Source organism: Pantherophis guttatus, chromosome 4 (genome assembly GCF_059756535.1).
Source record: "Pantherophis guttatus breed Tessera chromosome 4, ASM5975653v1, whole genome shotgun sequence".
Classification (NCBI taxonomy): domain Eukaryota; kingdom Metazoa; phylum Chordata; class Lepidosauria; order Squamata; family Colubridae; genus Pantherophis; species Pantherophis guttatus.
This window is the reverse complement of record NC_142066.1, coordinates 87,704,808-87,713,682: the sequence shown is the minus strand read 5'-3', so window position 1 is coordinate 87,713,682 and position 8,875 is coordinate 87,704,808. Positions and strand designations below refer to the sequence as shown.

At 41.6% G+C, this 8,875-nt stretch overlaps 1 long non-coding RNA gene across 1 annotated transcript; it reads left to right on the top strand.

Annotated features, from left to right (window-relative positions):
- The first annotated feature begins 587 nt into the window (after positions 1 to 587).
- LOC148114216 (uncharacterized) lies at positions 588 to 8,506 on the top strand. The gene is made up of 2 exons (XR_015733918.1): positions 588 to 844; positions 4,276 to 8,506. It is a non-coding gene; the product is annotated as an uncharacterized LOC148114216 (long non-coding RNA).
- The last annotated feature ends 369 nt before the right edge of the window (positions 8,507 to 8,875 follow it).

The following is an 8,875-nucleotide window of genomic DNA, read 5'->3' as shown; positions in this document are numbered from 1 at the left end:
ATCAGAATAGACATACCTAGTTCCTACAACCTTTCTTCATATGTTTTAGCCTCCAGTACCCTTATCATCTTTGTTGCTCTTCTCTGCACTCTTTCTAGAGTCTCAACATCTTTTTTACATCGTGGCGACTAAAACTGAATGCAGTATTCCAAGTGTGGCCTTACCAAGGCATTATAAAGTGGTATTAATACTTCACGTGATCTTGATTCTATCCTTCTGTTTATGCAGCCCAGAACTGTGTTTGCTTTTTTTGGCAGCTGCTGCACACTGCTGGCTCATATCTAAATGGTTGTCCACTAGGACTCCAAGATCCCTTTCAATTAGGCTGGCCTAATTCTTTTTAAGTGTTTTTAATTGTTTGGTTTATTGTTTTAATTAATGGGGCCAAATTTATATACATTTTTTTAACTGTATTTTAATATTTGTATTTGATGTTTTTATTTGGCTGTTCACCGCCCTGAGTCCTCAGGGAGAAGGGCGGTATACAAATTCAATAAGAAGAAGAAGAAGAAGAAGAAGAGCGGGGCAAGCATGGAAGAAATCCTCACCCCAATGGAAGCAAGAGCCCCACAAACCACAAACCACATTCTCCCCGAGATCTTCAGCCTGTTTCAAGTGTGGAAAAGAAGGGCACCGAGCTGCAGAGTGTCGTTCGCAAACACCCGCCTGGAACCACCCACCGGGGGAGGGTCCTGGAAAACCAGGTTGGCATAGGAAGGAGACTGCCCTGAGGAGCAGGGAGACCATAGAAGTCCCATCCCCTCCCCTCTTTGGGGAAGAAACCCTGACATCTGAACAGGAGGAATCACACTCGTTCGGAAGCGATCCAGATGATGAGCCACTGGTAAGCAAACCAATTAAACCGCTTACCCTCCCCTTAAGACTATTTATCCCAAACCAGGACAGGGAGATAAGTATCCCCACCCTAGTGGATTCGGGGTGCACCCATTGTTTGATCAGCCCAACCTTAGTAGAGAAGTTAGGGATTAACGTAAGAAAGCTGAAAACCCCCATTGCTTTCTGCCAACTAGATGGGTCAATAGCAGGAGGGGAGCCAGCTTCTCTGGCCACCGTGCCTCTACATATAGGCATTGGAAGCCACGAGGAAAGGCTTACCTTTATAGTGGCACCTGGCATGGAATGGCCGTTGGTTCTGGGCCTTGCGTGGCTAAAAAGATGGAACCCACAAATCAACTGGAAACAAGGCATCATAAAATTTCAGAGGAAGGTGACTTTTGCTGAGTATCCACATAAAGGACTTGAGGGGGCAGAGAATCGAGAAACAGCCATGCCTGGTCATGCCACACCAACTGAGGGCATACCCATAGAATACAAGGATTTAGCTGAGGTTTTTAGCGAAAAAGGTTCAGATGAGCCCCCCCCCACCGTGCCACTGACTGTGCAATAGAAATCTTACCTGGCGCAAAACTCCCTAAACCCAAGATGTACAGCATGTCACCAAGGGAGTTGGAAGAGCTGAGAACATTCATTGAGAAAAACCTAGCAAGGGGTTTCATCGAGCCAGCCCGACCAAAAATCGCAGCCCCAGTGTTGTTTAGAGAGAAAAAAGATGGTTCAAAATGCTTATGTGTTGACTATCGAAACCTTAATACTATCAGTGTGCAGAACGTGTATCCTCTCCCCCTTATGAAAGATATGTTAGCACACCTCGCTAAAGGGAAAAATTTTTCAAAGCTGGACTTAAGGGAGGCTTACTACTGTGTCAGAATTAAGGAAGGGGATGAGTGGAAAATGGCATTTAACACCCCCCTCGGCTGCTACCAATTCAAGGTGCTCCCCTGTGGGTTACAAGGAGCCCCTGCAGTGTTTATGCAGTTAATAAATGAAGTGCTGCATCAGCATTTATATAAGGGAGTTCTGGTCTATTTGGACGACATTTTAATCTATACCGAGACCAAAGCAGAACATGTAAAACTAGTCAGGGCAGTTTTAAACAAACTCCGTGCTGCCAAACTTTATGCCAAACTTTCCAAATGTGAATTCCATCAAGAGAAGATTGACTATTTGGGATACCGCATTTCACACCAGGGGGTTGAGATGGATCCTCTAAAAGTGCAGGCTTGATTGGGACCCTCCACGCACACGTAAACAGTTACAGAGCTTCCTGGGGTTTGCCAACTTTTACCGCCAGTTTATCCTTGCGTTCGCTCAGATTGCCCTCCCCATCACCAAGCTCTTAAAAACAAAGGGGGAGGACAACCCTAAACCAAAGCAACCATTGAACTGGACTATGGAATGCCAGGCAGCATTTGAAAAACTTAAACGGCTGTTCTCAGCAGAACCAATTCTACAACACCCGGACACGGAGAAACCATTTGTCATACAAGCAGATGCCAGCGATGTGGCAATAGGAGCGGTCCTGCTTCAGAAGAATGAGCAAGACCAACTACAACCCTGCGCTTACACATCCAAAAAGTTGAATGAGACTGAGCAAAGGTGGGCTATTTGGGAGAAAGAGGCATATGCAGTTCGTTGGGCATTGTTAACCTGGCAGCACTTCCTAGAAGGCAGTAAGACCCCTTTTGAAGTCTGGACTGATCATAAAAATCTAGAAGCCCTTAAGACCCCAAGGAAACTCTCCCCAAAACAAGTACGATGGGCTCAGTACTTTAAACACTTTGATTTTACTCTAAAATACCTCCCGGGGGGGGGGAACTTTCTGGCGGATGCGCTATCCAGAAAACCGCAATACATTCGTGCAAGGTCAGACGTAATCAAACCTATAGTACAAAACAGTCAACTAGCCGCTAAAGTAGTCACCAGATCCCAGGAAAAACAAGAAACAGTGACAGACAATGACATCACCCAAAATTTTAAACAAGCATTGGCCACTGATGAATGGTTTTTGAACAACAAATCCAGCTGTATGATGAAAGAAGACTTGGCTTGGGTGGGGGGGGGGGGAAAGTTGTATATCCCTGCAAGCCAAAGACTATGCTTAATGGTACGGTGCCATGACTCCAAATTAGCTGGACATTTTGGGTTTGTGAAAACTTTACACCTGATTAAAAGACAATTTTGGTGGCCATCACTAAAAAAGGACATAGAAAGCTATGTAGCTAGCTGCCCCATTTGTGCAGCAGCAAAAAGACGCCAGGGGAAATCCCCAGGTCTATTGCAGAAGGTAGCTGAATTTGCAGCGCCTTGGAGAGAGATCGCTATGGATTTCATCGTGGAATTGCCAAACAGTGAGGGAAATACTGTTATTTGGGTTGTGACAGACCTATTTTCAAAACAGGCACATTTTATACCCTGCCAAAAGATCCCAACTGCTAAAAGTTTAGCCAAATTATTCCTAATACACATTTATCGACTTCATGGTGCTCCACAAAGGATCATCTCCGACAGAGGGGCTCAATTCACCTCCAACTTTTGGAGGGCGTTTTTGGGCTTACTTGGTACTGGCCAGGGGTTGAGCACATCTTTTCATCCGTGTACTAATGGTAATTCTGAAATTTTGAACTTGGTACTAGAACAATATTTAAGATGTTTCATTAATTTTCAACAGGATAACTGGACCGAACTTTTGCCTTTTGCTGAAGTTGCGTTTAATAATGCTGTCCGTTCAAGCACTGGTTTTACCCCTTTTAGAGTAGCAACAGGCCAGGATTTCAGCCCCATGCCTGAACTACCCACAGAAGAACCCACCATCCCCTCACTTAAGGAGTGGATGGATAATTTGCAAAACACGTGGCCAGTGGTTAGATTAGCCTTACAGGAAGCTAGAGAAGCTTTTAAGATTCAAGCTGACAAGAAAAGGATGGAACCCAAACCTTTTCATATTGGAGACAGAGTATACTTATCTACAAAATTCTTGAAATCATTACAACCATCAAAGAAACTAGGGCCAAAGTTCATTTGACCTTTCCCCATCACTAGAATCATCAATCCAGTAGGAGTTGAACTACTTCTTCCAAAGACACTCAGGCAGATCCACCCAGTATTCCATATCAGTTTACTTAAACGAGAAGTAATCTCATCCCTCAGACCACCTACATTTACACCACCTGTTCCCATCATGATTGAAGGTGAACAACACTTTGAAATCAAGGAAATCCTTGATTCTAGGATCCACAGAGGGAAAGTCCAATACTTAGTTACTTGGAAACATTTACCATCAGCACACAATGAATGGGTTGCTAAACACCACGTTAGGGCTCCAATCTTACTGAGAAAATTTCACTCCCAATACCCTAACAAACCTTGTTGATCTACTATCATGAAATCTTGAAATATATATATATATATTTACAGGTGGACCCTTTTGTTTTCTAAGGAGGGTAGCATGTCAGATCCCTAAAAGTGATACTGCCATTCAAGTGAAGGAAGGGGGGACTTGGATTCAATTTACTAGCATGGCCTGTGTCTTTATGGCCCCGCCCTCTGAGCCTGTCCCATCGGAGGAAGAAAGCTCCGAGCATGAGGAAGAGGAGTCAGCCAGGCCTCCCTCTCCAGGCCCCTCCCCTCTGGCATTGTCTCAGGTGCCGGCCGAGGGAGAGGAGATCAGTAGGGAGACAGCTGGCTCGGATCAGAGTGACGAAGAAACATCATTCCTGGACGCACGCCTCCGAAGGCATGATAAACGTTTGCAGCAGCTTAGGAGGCGTGCTAGGGATTAGAACTGAGTCACTGGACCACACCCCAGAGACTATATAATAGAGAGTAGTGGTCAGTGATCCTTGTGATGAACAAAAGTAAACCTTGGATAGTCACTAAAGCCTCGTTCGGAACTGCGGAGAGAAATATTATTTCTGCTTGGACTTTTTGCATGTTAAGTACCTTATCTTTCTATTTGTGAAAATAAAGACATTTGGCAGACGGTGTGTCTATCACTGCCAAGTGGGAGATAAGACCTGGGTGCGTTCCAAAGTGTTTCCTTAACCCTCGGCTGGCTGTGTTTGTGTGTGTGTGGGTACGGGGACAGATCAGTGTCATCAGATATTTTACAACCTATATCCTGGCGCCAAGGAAGCCTGAGATTCCCTTTACCTGCAGGAATTTATATGATAGCCATGTGGGTTGTCTCACTTTAAAGGGAAGTGGTGGGAATGCATGTTTGTTCAGGTTCTCAAAGGAAATAGTAAAGAAAACATCTTCACACTTGTGTATTGGCTGAAATCTGCATTCTGACCTAAAGGGAGGGGTCTCTACCACTTTAATCCTACTGCTTTGCCTTAGCTGGATGGTTTTCAGTTCTGCTTAATAAAAGAATCCTTTTGAACAACTACGTTTCAAGAGTTCGTACTTTCTTAAGTTGGAAGGAGAGGCGATTCTTACAATAATGTTGAATTCCAATATTGCGTGATCACTTGCCCCCAAGTTTCCTGTAGCTTCAACACCTTCTATCATTTCATGTCTGTTAGTGAGAATTAAGTACAATATGGCTGATCCCCTTGTTCCCTTCTCTACTGTTTGGGAAATAAAGTTGTCTGCTAGGTTTGTTAGGAACCTGTTGGATCTTCCACTTGGTGCAGAGTTTGTCTCCCAGTTGATGTCAGGGTAGTTAAAATCCCCCATTACTATTGTGATGTACCTACCTTAGTTAGCTGACTAGCAAAAAGTTCATCTACTTCCTCTGTTTGGTTGGGTGGCCTATAGTATAGACCTATGGCAAAGTCATCCCCCCCCTTTAATATTGACCCAAATGCATTCAAGATAATTTTCATCATTGTTGTGCTCTATTTCTGTAAAGATGTAGTTATTTCTTATATATAGTTCAACTCCACCTTCTCTTTTATTTGGTCTATTTCTTTTAAATAATTTATATCCCTCTAGCGGTATATTCATTTACTTGAATTTCTAAGTCACCCTGTTTATTCCTCATACTCTGTGCATTGGTGTATAGACATTTGAGTCCATTTTGATTGACCCTATTTTTACTGTCTACATAACCTGTGTTGTGCCTGACTGCCCTTGCTTTCTTGCCACCTGTTTGATTAATGCACATGGTATGGCACTCACTATTAAATGTTTGGTTTTGGTTGACAGCAGGGGTGATAATCTTACTCGCACAGACATCTATGTTACATACACTGATAGCCCTATTAATTTTGGATTGCTGGGGACAGACATTTTCTGTATCAATTAATTCTCTGTCCCCACTGTTCAGTTTAAATGTTTATCCAGAAAATTTGTGAATTTATTGCTAAGTAACTCAGTCCCTTTCTTTGATGGATGCAATCCATCTCTTTTGTACAGTTCTTCATTAGACCAGTTGCAGACATCATGACTAATAAAACCAAAGCCTTCCCTTCTACACCATTCCTTTAGCTACACATTAAACTCTGCTACATGCTGACCTTTCCCTTTTTGTTCCTTATATACCGGTAAAACCTCTGAAAAGATAAGCCTACAACTTATACTACTAAGTTCATACCCCAAGCTCTGGAAATCATTCTGCACAGAAAGTACATCCTTTTGGGACAGATCATTTGTGCCAAGATGTATAATAGCATCAACATCACAGTCCTTACTGGCATTCTTGACTATCTTAAGAATATGCCTCTTGTCTCTGCTGGCAGTAGCACCTGGCAGACACCTGATCTCTTTAAAAACCTCCATATCTTTTCCTAAATTTACATCCCTTACAATTGAATCACCAACCAAAAGGTGGCTTCTCTTTTTGGATACTGTGCTCTTCTTGTGTGACCAATGTGTAATACCTGATTCACACTTTCCCCTTTCCAAAGTAAGTTCTTCATCTTGGACCACAATCCCCTGCTTATTTGAGTTATCAGTATCACAACTACCTTAACCTGTCACTTTAGTGTCCCTATTAAGATCAGCAAGGGCATTGTATCGGTTATGCTGGGACACAGCAAAAGCTTTGTGTTTATGATTCACAGCTCTCACCCTGCCAGATCCCATGGTTGTCCATACTGCCCTTCTCCTGCAGAATCTTTGTGGTAGAGGGGACTGATGGTGTGGCAGCTCAATAGAGTGGAATGGCTGATTTGGGCACCTAATTTCTGTTTGGAGAGTACAGATTAGTAGTTCTAGATAGGTCATTTGTCCACGTAGACTACTAATTTGTTTACAAAGAGGACAGTACCCAAATTTGAAAAGAGTACTGCAAAAGACAGCTGAAAAACAAATATTACACTGAACAAAGCCGGTCATTTTGAAATAGAATAAAATCACAGTCTCAATTGCACTAACCCTGAATATATTATTGCTATTTTTGGTTTATAGTTATATGATTATAACTAGCTACCTTTCTCCTCTGTACTCACTCAGACCCCCCCCCACAGGCAGTTGCTCCTCCCTCTAGCTCCTGTAAAGTGAAATGTAATGGAGGCAAGTTTCACTCTGCTTTTTCTCTGTAGTCACTCAGACCCCCTCTCACAGGCAGCTGCTCCTCCCTCTAGCTCCTGTGAAGTGAAATGTAAAGGAGGCAAGTTTCACTCTGCTTTTTCTCTGTACTCACTTAGACCCCCCACCCTCACAGGCAGCTGCTCCTCCCTCAAGCTCCTGTGAAGGATTCCTTCTGGTATTAACCACCTGAAACTCACTCCTTTGTTGATTAAACACTTTGTCAAAAATTGATAATCTTACCTTAGGTCTCTTACTCTTTTGGGTATTTATTTCAGCACTACTATCTTTTTATCTTTATATTTCATTGGGGTGTTTCTTGTTATCTGTAATATCGCTGTTTTTATTGCTTTCTTTGTGAATCTTACATGCACTTCTCTCGGCAATTTGTTTCTCATTGCATATTTTGTATGCACTCTGAATATTTCATCAATCCCATTTAATATCTTTTCTTTGGATTCCTCCATCACTTCTGCCAGCAACTCTGCCATGACTTCTGCCAAGTTTTCCCCTTCTCTTCTTCTATGTTTTGAAATCTTAAGTAATAATCAGCATGGTCCATCTTTAAGGCAATAATTGTTCTTTCCTGATTTTTGTCAGTTGTCAATCTATCCTCTAGTTCTCCCACTCTTTTTTCTGTCAAATCTGCCTTTTCTTCTACTTTTTGTATTCTTTCTTCATTTTTCCCAATCATCCCCTTGACATCTTTTAGTTCCCCATCTACTTTTTCCATTTTCTCATCTAATTTAACTATCCTTTCTTTCAGATCTTCATGAAGCCATCTGTATCATATTTTTTAATTCCATAGTCTCTGATGTTTTCTGTGTCTCTGCAGTAGAAGGGCTTGCTGTTGGATGTAGATATGCTGTTATTTTCTTCATCTCTTTAATACTGCTATCCACCCAATTTGTAATCCAAATGTAATTTCAATCCATAATCCAAATATCTAATCCACCCCATTGAATAGATTAGGGGGGAAAAAGATAAAATCCAAACAACCACCCCAAAAAGGAAGGGAAAAAAAAAGAAAAAACCCAGAGCAAAATAAAGAAAAAAATGAAAAGAAAAAAAATCTGAGAAAAAGGTAAAAAATAAAAAATAAAGGCCACTTATCACTCTTCAGGCTCTTCTTGCCTTAATCCAAGTTTTCTTTAAAATTTAGCCAAACCAAAAATATCTCTATAAAAAGCAAAAATATATAACAAACAAACAAACAAACAAACAAACCACCCAAGTCCAAAAGTCTTATCCAACCACTTATTCCAGCCAGCAAGTAGTAAATAAAAAAGTAAAAGCAAAAATACAAATGAATAGCTATAAAAAGAAAAGAGAATAAAAAAAGCAACAGTTGCTTCAAAAGTAGCAAGAGTAAAAAAAAAAACTAACAAACAATTCCATTACTTCACTTTGAAAAGTTTTTTTTCTTGTACAAATTTTCAAAAAGCTCACTATTCAGCTAGTCTTAAAAACAAGACTCCCAGTGTGCCTCTCTTTCTTAAACATCTGTTTCTTATCAGTCCAGCCAATGTTGTAAAGGTCAGCC